The sequence below is a fragment of the Natrix helvetica genome (genome assembly GCF_964273705.1).
Source record: "Natrix helvetica genome assembly, chromosome: 1".
Taxonomy (NCBI): Eukaryota; Metazoa; Chordata; class Lepidosauria; order Squamata; family Natricidae; genus Natrix; species Natrix helvetica.
Genome location: NC_138548.1, coordinates 179,457,116 through 179,477,848, shown reverse-complemented (window position 1 = coordinate 179,477,848; position 20,733 = coordinate 179,457,116). Strand labels below are relative to the sequence as shown.

The following is a 20,733-nucleotide window of genomic DNA, read 5'->3' as shown; positions in this document are numbered from 1 at the left end:
TTAACCTGGAAGCACAAGTTTTAAAAAGACTTCCTATAATCGTATAACCAGAATTATTAACATTTATACCATTTTAAATGCTTGAAACCAAGAAGCAGTGAGGTGAATCTTATGCACTATTATAATGCCCCAAAGATATCCTATAGAGAAGGGGAGATTCATTCTAAAAGAAAGCTGCACCACCTAACTTATTACACCACAGTGAAGCAAAACTTGCATTCCATTTACACAACTGCATTAACAAAGGAGAAGCAGTGCTTGATTTTAAGAAGGCTGTCTCCTCCTAAAAAAATCACTGCTTAAATTTATTGCTATTGGATATATAAAGATAAATGCACAGAAAAATCTATTCAAAAGTAAAATGGTGAATTTGGATGTGTTTTTAGTGCATTTGGAGCATTTATAGACAGAAGTTTATTTCCCCACCCCCACCCCCATCTGCTATGGACAGTATGTAACTCTGCTATCTACTTCACTATGAATACATAGGAGCAGAGGTGGTATTCTGCCGGTTCAGCCCACCACCACCCCCGGCTCTATGGCATCCCATTTAGGCCCTTTTTTAGCCAAAAGCGCATGCGCGGAAGGCAGAGCAGGATGACAGGATGACATGCACAGAGGTCACATTTGCGAACCAGTAGGGAAGGTAAATGAATACTGCGTAGGAAATCCCTGGGTGAAGAGCTGAAAAAGGAAAGAGAGAGCAGGTGCTGCATTTTGTTTTTGTCTCATCCCTTTAGACTGTTTTGCAGGCAAGTTTTGTAGAAGAACTACTGTTTATGTCAGTAGAAAAAGAAGGAGATGGTTAGTTAGTACTGTAACCGGTTGACTGGGGGGAGGAAAAGGGTTCCTTGGCTTCCAGAGTACTTCATTCTTTTCTCAAAAGGAAGCTGGGTTCAAATAGCCCTGAGCAAAACTACTGATAAAAGAAGGCAGTGACAAGCAAAGCCAAGTAAAGAAATGGTTAGGGAAACATTGACTACCCTGAATGAGTTGAAGTCTCTAGGACCAACCTCTGAAAGACTATGGAGCTCTCAATTCCTCTCTGTAAGAAATAATGGAGCAATAGGCCAGAAGGGATTCTGTTTTCCAAATAAAATTCCTACAGAGTTAACTATATCTACTGTAATTAAAATAGTATAAATGGATACAAGAATTTCAGCAAGTGAAAAAATATAATGTACTAATGTGATTAGGGCAGACAGAAGGATACTTCTTTCACAGATTTTCTGTGAACTGACAATGAAATAAAAGGGAAGCTTGTTCTTGAACCATTTTATCAATCTGGGAATCAGCTCTTACAAAAGATTGGAAAAGGGCGAATGCTGTCTCTATCTTCCTAATTTAAAAATAGTGCATTGTTTTGCTCTAACCAGCATTTCCTAAATATATAATATGTCAAACCAAACTGATCTCCTAACAGAATGATTAGTTGGGTTGTCTGTGTGGTAGACATAATGTACCTTGAATTCGACAAACATTTTACAAAGTCTCCGATGTGATTATAGTACAGAAGATGGCAGAGCTGAACATGAGTTCTGGTCTAGACACTGTGCTATTGACATATTTATAAATAACCAACCAGATGGGTTGGTACATATGATGATTAAATCTACAGGTAACACAAAGAGAGGGTGAATAGCATCTCCGCGATGATTTTGCGGATGACTTGAGGCAGAAGTGGGAGTGGTGGGAAGGTGTATAACAGTTCCTGAGGCCACTTGCAGCGGAGAGCCTCTGCCTCCACTATGAGTTTCCTGGATCGTGTGCTGTCCTGGAGATTTATGTGTGCCTTGGTGGCCACATTGTCCATCATCTGGAGCACGTGTTGGTGTAGAATGTCCTTGTGAAAATGACGCAGGGCAAGTCTCACAGCCCGCAGCTCTAGGAAGTTGATGTTGCAAGTCGCTTTGGCTGGAGACCACTTGCCCTGAGTCACGCAATGTCCCATGTGGGTGCCCATCCGGCCAGGCTGGCGTCCATCGTGATAACAACTCTCATCGGCTCTTTGAAAAGATGTCCTTTTTGTAGGGCTGATGATTGCCACCACCTGAGGGACCTCTTCATGGTTGGAGGAAGACGGACCTTCATGGTAGAGTTGCTTCTGTTGGCTCTCTGATGGGGCAGGAGGAGCCACTGCAACTCCCGGGAATGGAGCCGTGCCCAGGGAACAACAGAGATGCACGAGATCATCTTCCCGAGCAGTTGCGAGAGGAGTAGCACAGGAACCTGCCTCAACCCCTGAACCTTGCGTGCTAGGGAGGCTAAACTGTCTATCCTGTCCTGGGAAAGAGACACCCTGCAGGAGGAGATATCTATCACTGTCCCCAGGTCAAGAATCTTGGTAGTCAGGGTGAGATGGCTCTTTTCCAGGTTCAATGAGAACCCGTGGTTCCGGAGGGATCTCATGGTGGCCTGGAGATCCCGCAAGGCCTGTTTCCTGGACGACAATTGGATGAGGATGTCATCCAGGTAACATTGTAGCCTGATGGGCCTGTGCCTGAGGGAGGCTGCAACTACTGACAGAATTTTCGTGAAGGTTCTGGGTGCCAATGACAGGCCGAATGGCAGGGCCCTGTATTGATAGTGTAGGCCGGCGAAAAAGTACCACAGGAACCTTCGGTGTTATGGCCAAATTGGGATGTGTAAATAAGCCTCCTTTAAGTCTATGGACGTCAGGAGGTCCCCTTGGCGAATCCCTGCAAGGATGTTTTGCAGGGATTGCATCTTGACCTTCCTGTAAGCGATATGGTGGTTGAGGTTCTTGAGGTCCAAGATTACCCTCCACCCCCAGAGCTCTTGGGGACCAGGAAGAGGATGGAGTAGAACCCCCTCCCTTCCTGGTCCGATGGGACTTGCTCCACGGCATTGATCTCCAGGAGGTGATTTATCTCCTGGGTAATGAGCTCCCTTTTGAGGGGGCAAGAGGGGGTGGGGCATCTTATGAAGTTTCTTGGAGGACGTGAGAGGAACTCTAGTGAAAGACCCTCCCTGACTGTCTGTAGGACCCAAGCATCCTCCGTGGGTTGCTCCCATTGGGGGACGAACAACTGGAGTCGTCCCCCTATGGGAGGTGACCCTTGGTGGTCACTTGGATTTGCGGAAGGGCCTATTGGAGGCACCACAGTGACTGGGTCTGCGGTAGGAGAATTGCTGCCTACCCCTGTCCTGAAAGGATTGCCTGTCCTGGGTCCTATCTGTGGAGGTCTGATTGAAGGACCTATTACTGGAGGATGATTGTGGAGAGATTAGCATGAAAGGACCCTCCTGGCCACAGTTGCCACCTGCTCTGCAATCAGGAGTCTCAAGTCCAGGAAGACCCACAGATTACACAACAACCATGAATGGGGAAGTGCTATCCCATGCAAGGTCAAAGATGGAACATCCTCAGATCTGAGTTTATTATCAACTAACATCATAAATTGAAGGAAGGATATACACACAACCTTCATCAATATATTCTTTTCTTTTTACGAACCTGTAGTCCCTTAATTCAGGATAGAATCAGGGTGAATGGAGTTGATCATTTACTAACTGGATGCCCTTCCTGATACCTATCTGGAGTTCACAGCAGATATTTTCTCTTTGTGCCCTGAGAGAGAAACATCTGTCGTTGCCTATGATTGAACTTTCAACCTTCTGAAAAGGGGCCGAGCATCTTCACCACTATGCCCCCACACCACTCAACCTTGACTAATATAACTCTACATAATTATATATCAGCCTTCCCCAATATGCAGATTGGAAAATAACATGAGCTGTGGAATAACTGCCTAGCATATATAGTCTAACATATCTGCCCCTTTGATGCCCCAAGTATCAAGATAGGTAAATCTGGAATATCAATACATATAACTTATTTCAGTGATGCTTAGAATTTGTAAGGTAGTTCTGAAAAGAAGAGCCCAACAACTTCTCACAATATTGTTGTTGTGAGCCACCCAGAGTTGTGCTCTAAGGTAGGCATCCATACAAATATTTTAAATAAACAAACCTAATGCATTTGAGACCAATCTGAAATATGAGCCAGTGACTTGCAACATACAACCTTGCAATCAACAAACACAAGGGGGAAAAGACACAGCAATTCAGATGAACCTGCTAAAATATGCACAACAAAATGAATATTATCAATCAGCATTTCATTTCCTTCACACTCCACCTGCAGAAAGAGATAAAGCAGTAGGAGGCAAGAGAGTAGTACATCTTCAAGGACAGGCACTGAACCAAAAAACACTGTCATTCTCATATACGGTATGCCTGATGAACAGAAGCCCTGATGCCAGCTTATCTGCTTACTGTTCCCACATATTGCAACCTTTATCAAGCTTTGCAGTCTGTGTTAAAATGTCAAGGCAAATAACTACTATCGTGAATACCTTGCAGTTCACAAGAGAAACCTTGCCTGTTTACGGCTGATTTTAAGCAATGTATGAACAAAAAGAGGGGGTGAGAGGAAAAGTGACCTTATTGAAAAATATTATGTTTAAAAAAAATATTAGATTCAATCTCTTACTGTTGGTTCTAAAAACACAACATGATTTCAATATGAAAGACAGACACCGATTTAGATCCCCCCCCCCCGTTTATTTCCACAAAAGGAAATCCCTCTGAAATCAATCCCATTCATTTGTAAGATACAAACTATCTATACAAACTTAGAGCCCACAGATTCATACCTTGCTTTGACTTAATTTGTTTAGTTATAGTCAAGTTACAAAAGCACTGAAAAAATTGACTTACAACTAATCCTCATACTTACCACCTTTGCAACATCTCAACAGTTATATGAACAAAACATGGCCAAAAATGACAAAGAATGAGGCATGATTCACTTAACAACTGCCTTGCATAACAATGGAAATTCTGGTCCCGGTTGTAGTCATAAAACAAGGAATATATGTAACATGTAAGCCATGAGGTATGAGATGAGTTGGTTGCAGAAATTACCAAAAAATGATTTTACCAAAATCAAAACACCTAACAAAGTTCTTTTCAGAAGATTAAAGGTCTCCAGTTCTATATTTACCTACCTCTAGTTTGTCTTTTTGCTGCATTCATGTATTAATTTTTATAGAGGTGCGAGAATTTTGGGTTATTTTAGTCATTCAATTGAAGCATTTGCCCCATGAATTATATTAATTAAAAAGGGAGGGGGAGTGGATGATTAAAGAATCCAAACTTAGTCCCAAAATATTAGAAATTGTAAAATGTTCTTGTACCATAAAATGACTATTGGTTATTTTTCACAGATTTCTAGATATATTTTATCACTGTTTCCATTTACAATATTACAAAACGGACAAGAATATGCAACAATTGCTGTAGTCCACCCATGAATGTCAGAACATTTGAACTGCAGGGGCCAAGTATTAAAGCTTAAATATGCTTTTGGTCATTACTATTTTGTCAAGGACATTTCTTCACCTTTTATTCCTTAATAAACCTGTTGCAAAAAAATGGCCCAAACTGCAACCTTGAACATCGACAATTCTGTAATATTGTTCTTTCTACTTAATAGCTAAAGAATAATAAGCTTCAGACATAATTTTATTGCTTAAGAACATTACTGACATTAATCTATCATTAAACTACTACAAAATAGCTAAATTCCAGATTCTACTCTCCAAAATAACATCTGCTCGTGTCCTGTTCCAAGCCAAGTAATTGGTTATCTGAACATACATTTTGCATGTTAACAGGCATCACATGCAAACCACACATTGAGTACATTGTATACATATCTTAAAATGTGGTCCCTTTTGCTTTTCTACCCTTATTCACAACTATGCATAAGCTATACACCAAAGGAAAACCTCAAAAGCTTTCTTAAATCTTCCAGCAAAAGCTCAGGACTCGTCTCATTCCCTAGCAAAGAATTATTTTTTGATGACTTAATTTCACGCCAAGGACATCAATATTGCTGGGTTAATACTGGCTATTTAGTTCCTCTCCCTTATTCTTCCAATATTATAAATTAGTGGCAATGATAGATAGGATCAAAATGGCTTTAATGGTAAGATGGTTTCTTAATTCTAGATTGAAATGAAGTATACTTTTAAGAGAAAAACTGGCTGGCTCCTTGTCTAATGGTCACCCCTGTATTTACTATAATTAAAAACTCCCTTTTTACAACCCTCTAATCCCTTAATTCGGGATAGAGTCAGAGTGACTGGATGGACCTGAGTGTTTACTGGCCGGATGCCCTTCCTGACACCAGGGGGAGTGCGCAACAAATATTTTTTTTCTTTGCACCTTAGGAGAGAAACATCTGCCACTACCTACAATTGAACTCTCAACCTTCCAAGTGGGAAAGGAGCGCCCTTCACCACTAGGCCCCCAGGCTGCTCTTAGTATGACTATAATTGATTAATCAAAAAAGAGCTACTACTGCTACAAGCCAAACTAATTAAATTCAAAAGGTATAAGACTTGCTCTAAATCAATATGGCCTTTATGTTCTTCTGGATGCGTTAATTTGTTCAGTTTCTAATATTTTGTTCCTAAAATGGTTGAATATACAAAATAATTAGTGCAAAAAAACTATATCTGAATATGCAATCTATCGAAAATTTAGGCTGGACAAGTCATCAAAATTGACAAAACTGTTACCAGTTGCTAAACATTATAATCATGGCATAAACACTGGTGGGACTAACACCAAACTAAGGACAAAACCCACAACTTCTGAGTTCAGAAAAGTTCATGTATTGGCTCAGCACCTTTGACATTAGCGAGTTGAAATCTCAAGTATGAATGAGAAATCACCACTACATTAACTGGATTTCCAAAGTTTGACAAACAACACATGTATCTGCTATACACCTCAGTAATGGAAATGTAATGCAATGCACATCACCACTTCACAATGTAAACCTCAGTGCTTTGTATTTGCTTTCCAGTGTTTTGCAATTTACTCCCTTAGCCCGTCCCCAGATTTCTGAATTAAATGATGCAGAATTACCATATGAATATTTAGGTTGTTAATAACCCCCCAAAATATCAATGATTTCCACATTTGAAGCAGCTATCTTATTTAACCATTTCATTAATTATTCCACTACAGAGAATTTAACTCCATGTTTACTACTGCATCTAACTATATACACAGAAGCAGTTACAGTACACTAAGAAAGTATGTGCTAAGCACCTGAGCACTTAACACATACACACCCAGAGACTGGGATTTTGTCTTTCTCAAGTAACTTAATTCAAAATTAACTCTTAAAAACACAGGTTGATTCAAATAGCTATTTTTTTTTAAAATTAAAGATTAGTTTTTAAAATAGAATTCACCAAGACCTACTCTATTTGAAATCAATAATATTGGTTATTTTGGAATTCCAGAAGTTACCATCAGTAACACCAGGTTAAGAGTACAGTGATCAATCACATATTTTAGCTATATGATGAATGGAAAAGAAATGGTGATGCTAAAGAAATTAAAAACAGGACTGAATGATTTTACAAACACATGTAAAAAAAATGAACAAACCTTTCGAGATAGAGTTCAGACAGAAATTTTGTTGTCTGATAAAGATAAATATATATTTGAAACTATTTGAATACAAGTTTTTAAGGAATAATATATAGTCCTCCCAAAGAGAGACAGAAAAAGAAATCCTGAGAAAAATATTTTTTTAATTCAGATCACAATTGGCCAGACCAATCTTAAAATATATATTATTGCTGCTATTGTCACACATAATGTTTATAACTTTAACTTTTGTAATCTTGTGTGACTTCAATGGTTTTATTGTTCCTGGCCTAGGAACAATAACATTTTTAACAAAAAGCAGGTTAAGTGTTGTTAAGGATTCAATAGTGGTGAAACAGAAAAGCAAAATCTTTGGTTAGGACAATCATCCAGTTAATTCACTTATGCAAATTATTTCTCACTTCAGCATATTCATTCTATAAATATCAGATAGGATTTTTGTGGTAAGAATAAAGTATTATCCATGCTAATTGCTTGATATGTTAAGTATGAAATCTCTTGCACAGCCACATGGGGGGATAGTTCAAATTCTCACTTATCATCAGTCGTTTATAAGCCATCAGTTTCAGAGAGGAAAGACAACGTCTACTGCAAAATACAAAAATGAACATCACGAATTTGCCCCAGCGAAGGGAAAGTGTAAGATGAAAAGTAGGTTTGTAGTACATGTAGTCCTTGACTTACGACTGGTCACTTAGCAACCCGGTCAAAGTTATGATTGACCCCCAAAAAGGGGCTTACGATCCTGTTTAGAGGTTCCAACGTTTTTCCCTCTCCCCACAGTCACATGACCATATTTTGGACATTTGCAGCATCCTGCGATCATGTAACCATGATTTCCAACATTTGCAACAGGAAATTGGAGTTTATTCCTGGTTTCCAGCAAAAACTGCTCCATAGTAAATAATAGGTTTGCTTTATGATCATCACGAAGTTATATGAGTGAGTGAGTGCATGTGCGTGTGTGTGTGTGTGTGTGTGAGAGAGAGAGAGAGAGAGGGAGGGAGGGAAAGAGAGGGAGGAAGAGAGAGAGGGAGAGGGAGACTGCTGTCCTCTCATATTGCGTTTGTGTTTTTTTTTTTAATGTATATGCAGACTGGTAATGTAAGTTGCATTACCAGTCATTACGCTTCAAATATCAGAGGGAGAGATGGAGCGCTTAGAATGAGGATTTGGCAGCAGTCTGAGTCTCTGCTTGAATGTATCTCCCCTATGGGTGCACTGAGGAATCTGTTGTCTTTATTGAAGGAATTACATAAAAACATTTAAAACATGCAACATAATGATCTAGCAACAGAAGGATTGAAACCTTCTGTTCAAACTCCTGTGTCCCAGGCTGTATTTTTCACACTCAGATGCAATTGGTGTCTGAATAGCATGTTAGGAAATGCAATCTGAAACATGGACAGGCAAATTGATTTTAACCATCATTTGTCACACTGAAACTTTCAATTCACCACCATCCCAACCATTTTTTTTTTTTTTGCATTAACTAGTCAGGTTTCTGTGCCAACTGAGGATAATCAATCCTTGTTAAGATAGGGGAATGGGAGGTAGATTTTTCTGTCCGTCTACACCAGTGGTGGGATTCAGGTTTTTTTACTATCAGTTCTGTGGCCGTGGCTTGGTGGGCATGACATGGCTTGGTGGGCGTGGCAGGGGAAGGTTACTGCAAAATCCCCATTCCCCCCCATATCAGCTGGGACTTGGGAGGCAGAGAATAGGTGGGGGCGGGGCCAGCCAGAGGTGATATTTACTGGTTCTCCAAACTACTCAAAATTTCTGCTACTAGTTCTCCAGAACTGGTCAGAGCCTGCTGAATACCACTTCTGGTCTACACCCCCCATTTCCCATGAACAGTTTGTATAGTTGCAAAGGTTGAGGATCTGATATTCCTTCCCAATTATGAATGAATGGCTGGCTTGTCTATGATCAGAGATGATTTCAGAAAGGGGAGTTTGATACTGGGTTTGTTTGGAGCAACTATTAACACATTTTAGAACTGGAAAATTCAAATTTATAAGCTGCTTGTCAAGAATGTATATTTTTAGCCCACAATTTCTAGTTATCTAGAAATTTCTAGTTGCAAACATTTGGCATTTCTCCTCCTCTTCCTCTTGCTGAACTTGAGTGCTACGAGCCATGGTGGCGCAGTGGTTAGAATGTTGTACTGCAGGGTTAACTCACTCCTCACTCCATGAGTTTGATCCTGACTGGCTCAAGGTTGATTCAGCCTTCCATCTTTCTGAGGTCAGTAAAATGAGGACCCAGATTGTTGAGGGGCAATATGCTAACATTGTAAATTGCTTAGAGAGGACTGTAAAGTACTGTGAAGTGGTGTATAAGTGCTACTGTAATTGCTACCAGGAAAATAATACAAGCATATGGACAGTAGGGCAAAACTAGGGATAAAGTGGCCTTCAGCAGACTTGTACAGGTCTAGTCTTTCTTTCAATTATGAATGGAACCACTAACACCAAAGTTTAGACCACCCTGCTCCTTCTAGTGCTGCCATCATAGCCAGCAGGGCTGAGGAAGCCAAATAGGGAGTTGCATATGGACTGAGCCAATATGAGTGGGTTAATTTAGTTCAAGTTATATAGACATATCCTTATATAGTCAGACATGTAAAGGCAATCCTAGTAAGCACTGATATATTATCAGCTTTTGAAAATGACAGCTAGATTTTATAAATTTCCTTCTGTTTGCAAAATACCTTCTGCTATTAATTTAAAAAATGATTATCTGGATTTTGTAGATGATCAGTACCGACAACAGGAAGGTATTAAACATTGGCTTACTATCCAATGTGCGGTAGATCCTATGGGCTACAAATTATACCTAGGTATTTTGTGTGGTACTTAATAGAGCAGTTCCTCGGGATGTTTCAACTGCCTCTGGAGTGTTTACTCCTGTAGTCATGCTTGAACCATAAACATCCCCATTAATTTGTGTGTGTTTCCCCCCCCTGTGGCAAGTTGAAAGAAACTTATGTATACACTTCCAGCACCCAAATTCATTCATACACTCATACACACTTGTAAAAAAAAGAAGTCTAGCACTGATACGTAAGGAAAATTGCAGTATTCTATACTTGTAGTGACATTAAAATAAGGTGATATCATCTGGCTTTTTCCCTTTGATCTAATAATCATCAGCTCTTTGAAGTTTTAGTAAAAAAAATCAGATTTATGGATAAAAGTACCATGCAAGGACAGAATATATGAAGGACATAGAATTTATTCCAATACTTCCATTTCATGGTTTATGAATTGCCCTCATAAATTTTTGGCTCTGTTGCTATTTTATTCATTTTATGCAAAGCGAAAGCAACTTTGCTATTCCATGCCAAATTTCTAGTTTCAACAGATTGAAACCCACACCAGAGGGAGAAGGAGGAAGATTGCCAATGGAGGACTGGAAGCTGGTGCGAGAATCGATGCCATAGCTAAAGGTAAAGGACTACTCAGAAATAACAATCCAATTATGTCATCTACTCTGCTTGTATAATCAGGGCTGCTTCAAAGCAACTTACCGTGGAGCAATTCATTTCTGAATAGCAGGTTAGTAATTTGCTTTGAATTGCAGACCGCTATTGAGCAATGAATTTAGAACCTAATATCACGGATCAACTGTGCAGTGTAATTAGTCTAATGCAGGGGTGTCCAAACTTTTTGCAAGGGGGGCCAGATTTGGTGATGTGAAAATGTGTGGGGCCGATCATTCAGCCTGACATTCTTTGAACCCTTAACATTAAATGCGAATTGACTACCGTATTTTTCGGAGTATAAGACGCACCAAGATTTTGAAGAGGCAAATGAAAAAAAAAGTTTTTGCACCGAAAATGGGCCTTTTTTTTAAAAGGGCATGAATAGCCTTTAAGAGGCTTCTAGAGTGCTCCTGGGGGCTAGGGAGGGCAAAGCTGAGCAAAAAATGACCCATTTCTGGTCATTTATGCCCTCCACAGCCCCCAGGAGCACTCTGAAAACCTCCTAAAGGCTATGCACAGCCATTTTGGTGAAGGGGGCAGAGTTTTGGGAGGCAAAAAATGCTGTATTCAGTGTATAAGATGCACCCAGATTTTTAGCCTCTTTTTTGAGGGGAAAAAGATGCATCTTTATACTTCGAAAAATACGGTATTTTATGAAAGACTAAACAAATAATTCCAGTGGGGAGAAGAGGCTGCGGGCCGCTTGAAATTTGAAAAAGGGCCACATTTGGCCCCCGGGCCGCACTTTGGACATGCCTGGTCTAATGAGTAAGACAGGCATGGCACAGTACCAACCAAGTTGAGAACCGAGGAAGTGTTCTATATACACAACAGATCAAATATATGGAGAGTGTGTGTGTGTGTGTGTGTGTGTGTGTGTGTGTAAGTGGGTAATATATTTTAAATTCCGGAGATTGCAATGTCTCTCTCTCTCTCTCTCTCTCTCTCTCTCTCTCTCTCTCTCTCTCTCTCTCTCCATGTGTGTGTGTCTACACACATACATAAACACACCTACACACACACAAACCTACACAAATATATATATATACATTGCGATCTCTGAAACTTAAAATATATTACCCACTTAGCCTTCGTTAGCCTCTGCTAACATCATCAGAGTGCTTCCTCAGGATTCACAAACTCAAATTGATCCCAGGTTATTTCACAGTCTGAAGCCCCAGTTATCTTCACTGGCAGTGTCCAGTGAGCAGTTTTATCCATCAAATGCTGCAAACGTTCTTCACAGTAGCCTTTCAGATTTTTTTGCTGATTGTTTGCATTAAAAGGGCTGCTGGACAGCACACAGCACAAACAATAACAGCAGCAAAGTATTTTCCTTATGCCCTTGAATCAACAGTGTGAGGGCTCAAATATTACCCGTGTCAGTCAGATGTGAGACAGTTTCCCATCTAGGCAACTCTTTTGCTACCTGATGTCCTGAGCTCATCAGCAATGTTATCTTCCCTACAGCAGAGTGCAACTGAAGAATCCATGGCCCAAAACATGCCCCATGCCGGCAACCCGACTCTGAACTCTTATTATCAACACACAACTTTATTCGTTTTTTTTTAATATTGTATTTTTGTGTGTTTTGTCCCTTGAGGGTTTTACTCTTTTTCTGTTTTTGTTTTGTAGAAAGTTAGCACCCACCCCTCCTAGAAGAATGAAGTATTTTGAAAAATATTAAAAAAGAATATTATATTTCCCTAAAGGAGAAACATGTTTCTAAAGATAGAAACTCAGAGCCCCAGCTCCCTGCCCCCAAGTAAGGTGAGGCCAGCCATTAGAAATGCAGATTTAGTAATCCATTACTCCCAGCAGCAAGGTCTGAACAAAGGTAGGATTAGCCCTCAGCCCCTTCATTGCATCAGCACACTTTAACCAAACTTGACTTCAAGATAAACATGACCCCACATGGCCCATGGGACTCTGACTACAGCCAATAGAATACATTTCTTGCCAAGGAACAAGAAGCTCATGGGCAAGGCCCAAGAGAGGGTATAAATACCTCTCACTCTCCACTCCATGTGGTCAGCTGCCTAGGACCTCAAACCCATGTGGTCCTGTCCATCAATAAACCATCTTTCCAATTAGCCTCCATGTTTCCAGTGTATTTTTCCCACTTGGAATGAACCAGATGGATATTTCTTCCAAAAGTTTTAAAAGCAGTAAAACCAACTTTTTTTAAGAGGTTCTGTTGGCTTTCAGCCTTTACGTTCAGAGGTGGTATTCAGCCAGTTCTGGAGAACCGGTAGTGGAAATTTTGAGTAGTTTGCAGAACCGGCAAATAGGCTGCCCCTGCCCCTGCTGCCTCTCAGCCAATCCCCTGCCACGCCCACAAAGCCATGCCCACAGAACTGGTACTAAAAACATTTGAATACCACCACTGCTATAGTTATTTGGTAAGCTAGGGTGTTAGAGACAAACATGGAGACAGACAAAACCATGGCCATAATTCCAAAGCTATTTGGACATACAGTGCTAACTATCTACTGTAGTACCTGGGAAGATACCTCATGGTTTATGGGGAATGCCCTAAATTGAGACTACAGATTTATTTTGTGTAAGTCCTTTAATATATATTTAGCTAACTTGATTTGTATTTTGTCTTGTATTTTAAAATGTCTTCATGGATGTTTTAAGTTGTTTTAACCCACTGTTTTTATCTATAACTTTTGATGGTTAACCTCTCTTAAGGTTATTTCAATGATAAGCAATATGGATGTATTATTAATAAATTAATGAATTTAACTGAAGGTACATTAGGTTTTCAATGCACAAGTCAGACCTTCCTTAATTTGATATTTTATAGAAACATAGTTAGGAAATCCTGACCTGTCTTGTAGAAAATGTTTTTTTTTTTCATCAATGGCAGTGTAACCTCATTTGTTTTTATCTTCCTGTCTATAGTGATTGGTGACTTACTTCAGCTCCCTAAGAAAAGCCATAAAACAGAAAGATGACTATTTTTATCCCGTGAAGAGCCTTTCTCCTAGAATAATAAAATTAAGTTTAAAGTCACAGAAGCAAAAGGATTAAAGCAAGATTTCTCAAGAAATGCTGAATGATTCCAAGTGGTCTTAACTTTATAGTTTCAGAAAAAGTAAAATATTCCATCAGTCCATTGGTAAGTTGGAGGCCCAAGTTTATTGGTTTGCAAAGAAATGCTTTTGCATTTACAACTATCTCTTCAAGAAAAAAATGTTTCTTCCTAAGATAGGACAATACAATATTGAAACAAGCAAAAGAAAAACTCAGAAAAAGCACAATTAAGAGTGGGAAAGAAGGGAAGTGTGCATCTGAACAATTCAAGTGAATGTGCCAATTTGCTTCCAAATTACATTAAAACGGCTTGTCTTGTAGAAAATAGTGTGTGGTTTTTGGAGAATGCAAGTCATGTATAATTTGCTTGTATGAGAAGACATAAAAACAGTATAATTGCTGCCAATATATGCTTTCTTACAGGTGCCAGAGCAATATCAGGTGTTAAATAAGCCTTCTCTTATCAAGAGCCACCACACCAGTATCACAACAGATTTGTTCATACAATAGCTCCTGTATGCAAGTGCACCTGCATGGTATCTCTGGTTTAGAAAGGAACTTCAGTATCAGGAGCACCATCTATATAGCATAGAAAATCTGAACTTTTTCTAGACTATCACTAGACACTGCAAGTACATAATACTTGCAGTTAATGGTGTCAACCAGAGGTGGTATTCAGCCAGTTCGTACTGGTTTACCCAAACCTGTAGCGGAAATTACGAGTGGCCGCCCTCACCCGCCCTAGCTCTATGTCGTCCTATTTAGGGACATTTTTTGAGCAAAGCACATGAGCGGAAGGAAGTGCACGCGTGCACATTTGCGAACCAGTAGGGAAGGTAAGTGAAAACCACCCCTGGTGTCAACCATGACTGGTTAAAGCAAAGATTTAGCTAAAGAGAAAGCAACACCTGTCTCAGTTACATGTCATAACCCTGACATTACACAGGTCTGAAAGATTTCAGATTTTCCTTATTTCTTATCCTGACCTTGCAGAAATGTGACTCTGGAATCTCACTTTTCAGTCAGCATTAATTCATACCATTCCAGTATATTTTTAGAGTCCAAAAATAAATTAGGAAATTTTATAGTTATAGGAAATTCAAGATGAAGCATTAAGCCTTTTAGTAAAATAGAAAAAGTTATTACTTTTGGTAAAACGGAAATGTAAAATAAAGATCCTTTCAATTTGAAAGCAGGTTACCGAGAAAAATGAAGTGGAAAAGTGAATACATTGTAAGAATGTATATAATGGCAATGCAAAAAGTTTGTTTAGGTAACACAGGCATTTGCTCATCTCTGGTGATCATATCTCAGTTATCACTGCCACAGCATCTGCCTATAGAACACCATCCCCAAGTGATTCCCATTCTGATGACATTATGAAAATCTTTGAAGACCTGGCTTTTCTTCCTTCCTGGGGCAAGGGTGGGTTCCAAGCCATTGTTCATCATTTTCATTGTATTATATGATTTCTGGCTATGTATTCTTCTTTTTGCTTGGTTTTATCATTGTTATATGTTAAGTATAAGATGCATGGAGTCAGTTGAATGGCCTCTAAAATAAATAAATATGTAGCAGGATGTCTGGTACAATATTCTGGTATACTTTTTGAATCAGAATACATCCAAACTTAATTGAGAGGGTTTAAGGATTAAACAGCTAACAGCAAGGATTGGGTCTGTATATGCTTGGCTGGGTAGTGTGAGGTGACACAGAAATAAACATAAGTTTGAAAGTAGAACTTTCCTAATAATGATTTCTTTGGAAATAATTGTTTACTGCATATTTTGGAACTATAATTCCCTTAAATTAGACTATAAATATTATGGCTTTGCTTTATGAGGAATGGCACTTATTAGAAGAAAAAATGTTTCTATATAACTTCTGATGACATACATGTTTGTGGATTTAGGGGAAAGAGGTGAATGATTATTGTCAGTTGTGAATTTTCAGGACATTTTCTCAAAAGCAGATTTATCATCATTTTTACATTCTAAAAATAAGGAACAAAAATCATTGCCATACTGCATTCAGTGATACTTAAAAATGTGTGAACCCTTTTGAATGTTCAATATTTCTGCATAAATATGAACTAACTGATCCATTCTCCACACAAGTCTTAAAATTAAATAAAGAGTACACAATTTAAACAAATGAATCAAAACACTATACTTGTTCATTTATTCATTGAGGGATATGATCCAAAACTACATATTGATATGGGACAAAAGTATTTGCATATTATATTTTCAAAGCAAAACCAGTGTTTGGAATTGCTTTACCATCAGAAATAAACTGATACTGTTTCACTGTAAAATTTAAATGGAAGAACGCAGTATGCCAAGTTGTGCCTATTTTGATCATAAAAATAAACTGGACAGTTTATCTTTTAAAAAGTATTGCAATAATCACTATTTTTTGGCTATAATTGGCTATAATCAGATTTCTCATAATCTTAGTGAAGCTCCTTCAATAATTGAAGCCCAGACAGACATGGAAATCTAAGAAGAAAAAGAAAATCCAAGTAATGTTCTGCAAAAATTGTGCTTTTAATATAGTTGGATTTTTAAAGAGTTGTGCTCTTGCCAAATATCAAACCAATCCATCTTCTAGGAGACTTTTGATGAAATGTCTTTTGTAGATCCACAGTACTATGAAAATGCTATCATCCAAAGCAATATCATAAGAAAATCCAGCTGAAAGGACTAAGACGGATGTTTTCAAGGATGGTTAAGCAACCAATTTCTCTACACAAAATAAGTGCAATTGAATCCAATAATTGAATAATCCACTCAAGAATCAGTGGTACGACAACCACAAATATGTGGATATTGTGACTGTAACATTTGAGGGAACAAACTGAGATAGATGATCAATTCCCATTATAAAATGTTTTAGCAGTGGCATAAATCCATAATATTCTGAAATCATGCAACCAGTCTACTACTTACAGTAGTTAAAAATCCTTTAAAGAAAGGTGGAAAGTCTGAAACTCATAACTTGTAATCTTCATCCAGTGAGATGCTCCAAGTCTCAAACCATTCTACAATCTTGCTAAATCATACTAAAAATTATCTCCCAGTTCTTCAACAATATCTTCACTTAATCCACATCCACAAAAAATCCCTACCATTTGAAATAGGAACTAAATATATCTTGGGAGATATTCAGCAAAGAAGGGAAGGGAATATATATTAGCTTAGTGGCTACAGCCCAGGTTCAAATCCCAGTAAGGGTATGGCTAGCTGATGAGAGCTAAATAGCTTGAAATAGATCTATACTAGTCTCCCTTTATTTATTTATCAGCACAAATACAACACGTGTGTGTGTGTGTGTATGTATGTGTCTATATGTTCTATATGTTCTATATATGTATATATGTATATGAGGGGAAACTATACAAAGGAAATTAATAGCCTACAGCAAGCCTGCATCCCACCCACTATCAGATTCGGCTCTGCCCACTCATGAAATGCAATTGGGCTACACATGACTAAATTCTGAATAAATTTCGAAGAGGTGTTTCAGAGAGTGTGGGAGGAATTCAGCACCTTCTTAAAACAGCCACATCTTTTTTTTCCCAGGTTACCTTGAAAAACTCATAACTGAGATCCTGAACACTCTTAAGCAATTCTGAATTATTTTCAAAGCACAGCTTTAGTATAAATACCCCATGTAATTTCACCCCATTGCAGGATATATGCCTTTAAAGTATACCTTATGATTCCTAAATTAATAGTTTGTTATTTCATTCTGCTGTTTGAGATGCAGTTTTGTCCAGCATAACATTAGATTCTGATAACCTGGCACAGAATGTGAGAAATCGCACACATATCTTCTAATGTAAGTTTATAGTCATTAAATGCATGCTTTTTAAAGCAGAGTGAGATGTTCTTACCTCAGTTTGGGCTTGTATAATTCCTGTGAACTGTTGGTCTTTGTGCCTTAAGGGTAAAAGTCACCATTCAAAAAAACACTTGGAGAGAAAAGTTATTTTGCTGAGAAGCTGATGGTTAGCAGCTGTGGGATATTTATCTTATTACCCTAAATAAAGTAAACTAAATAGACAGGTGGGTATAAACTGTTAACAGAAATAAATTAGAAAACAAAAAAAGGTTTTATTTGTACTGTAAATTTCATTTTTTATTATTGCAGCTTAATAGTATTGTTACCATCTTTTTTATTTGAAACTCAATTGAACAATGCACAGGACTGCAACTTTTTCCCTTTGTTCATGGGAAGGCTTTTAGTTTGAACGATCTAGATTACTTTAAATCGCATGTGCCTAACTCTGGTTGCTGAATTCTTATATATTGGAGTTGTGAGCAAAAAAAAAAAAAACCGCCAAAACCTTGACAGTTTTTATTCAAACCACATATGAGGAAGTTACATATGCATCTAGCACAAACCACAGTAAAAAAATGACAGGGAAATGAGCATGGTTTCCTAATTGTTTAATGGTGTTGAATAAAAATATCTAAGTGAAATGTCTTACGGTAGGACACATTTCATCATTTGATCCCTCCACAGATACTTATAATCATAAAGCATTAATGTCATAATCTACAAATGTGCTAAAAATATGTGCTAAAAAAGGCAGCGAAATGGTTGTAGGAGACTGAGAGTGATAGGATTAGGAAAGCAGAGGAAGGAGCAGAAACACAATAGGAAACAAGGGTAGAAAGACAGACTGTAAAGAATTTGAAATATACGCATAGAAAACTAAATATTGGAGAACATCCTTTCCCAGTTGCAGAATCGTATTTTGGCTTGGGTTTAATCTTAGCTAGTACCAAGAAGATCATTACGCTAATTTTCTTCCTGAATTTTATCTTAAGCATTAGTGTCCCAAAATGTTTTTAATTGCTATGTTGTACAATAATATGGCTTCCAGAAACATATTTGAAGAAACATTGCATTATTCAGCTGTTTTCTAGAGCCTTTTTGTGCTTAGTGTTGGGTTCTCAATATAAAATAAAGGAGGAAAATGGATGGCTTAGCTAATATTATGTGAGGTGCTCATCTCCAATCCTCTCCATTTATTTCTAACCACAAAGTCTATTTCTACTTTTAACAGCCATTAGTACAACCAAATGGAAGAATCCATAAATTTCATCCAACTTCGTTTCTTGTGATGGTATCTGTTCTTATTCTCCATAGCATCTACATATTGGTGGTCTTATCTGACTAAAACCGTTAATTATGATTGCTCTCTGAGTGAATTCATGCAGTTCAAGAGAGCGGCAAATACAGCTATATTCAATTTTGTACTATCTAAATATGGACATCTAACTCTTCAGAAAAATGAAATTTGCCTTGACCTATGTAACACATGAACAGATTGACAGAATCCTAATCAATGTCAAAACAGATCCCATCTAGACTGAGAAGATGCAAAAAAAAACCTTCTTTCAGAACAAGATTACATAATGCATAATCATACGCTGATGATTTGGCCATAGCAGTACAAGAAAAAACACATGGGGGTGGCAGCCAATCCCTTGTCCAAAAATCTTAAAATCTTGGGAAAATTCTTCACTGACTGGAGGCTCACCCCTAGTACTAGCAAAATGGTAACTATATGATTCCACCTTAACAATAAACTTGCATATAAAGCCTCACAGGTCTATTTAAACAGCATATTGCCCTATAACCCCTATCCAAAGAACCTTGAAGTAACATTGGACCAGACTCTCTCCGATAAGATACACCTAGAGAATACTGTCACAAAAATCAATACTAGGAACAATATGTTCCAGAAATTATATGAAACAAAATGTGGAGCTTCAGCTACCACCTTCAGGTAATTGGCACTAGAGTTGGTCTATTCCGCAAGAGAACACTGTGCCCCTGTATGGATTAAGGATAAGAATTGCCAGTTTTCTTTCTTTGAAGTTGGGTTTCTATTACGTATTGTCGAGAAAAATAAACATTATGGCATTTGAAATTTAAATCCCATTTCTGTGCTGGGTTCAGTGTGGAGTTGAAGAAGAGTGTTGCTTAGAGAACTGAAAGATATTTGGAGAGAAGAGAAAAACAAATGGGCACAACTTAATTTGAGAAGAAATTTTTAAACTATTCCTATATGAATTGGAGAGGATCATCACAGGGTACAGAAACAAAGCTCAAGTTACAGATTCAGTCATATCAACACAATTAAAGCAAATGGGGATTCAAAGATCACCTTCAACCTCTGATTTTAAAAAACTTGGTATCTTGTATCGTAAATAAACTAGGGTTTCTCAACTGGTGAGGATTCAAAACTTCAAAACTAAACTACACAAGTTAGTTAAAATACAGAAGTAGTAGAGTAATACTGTGTGATAACGGAGCCAATAAACAAGCTAGGTAACAAACCAGACTACTACATCCAATATTCTGGCTGAGGAATTTTCGGAGGAAAATACCTAAGACTCCTCTGATTTAAAATCATCATCTCAGACATATTATGAGAAGAACTGAAAGTCTGTAGCCTTCAACTTATTTCCCAAAATGGACAAAAATTGGCAGGGGACCGCACACGCACTTCTCCAGTTATAACCTTATTAAGTGCACCGTGCAGTCTTCGTTACTGCAATTCGTACCTAAAGAGCCATATGCCTTGAAGTAAAAGCATAAAGTTGAGGCTAAATTATTCTTAGATCCTGTACAGGCCACCAATCTGTTTGTGATAACTATGCCCCAGTGTTATTTTGCTATTTTCA

General features: G+C 38.2%; 1 protein-coding gene across 2 annotated transcripts in view; it reads right to left on the bottom strand.

Annotated features, from left to right (window-relative positions):
- Positions 1-20,733, bottom strand: part of PLCL1 (phospholipase C like 1 (inactive)) — a 224,669-nt gene that overhangs the window by 177,166 nt on the left and 26,770 nt on the right. The window lies entirely within an intron of this gene.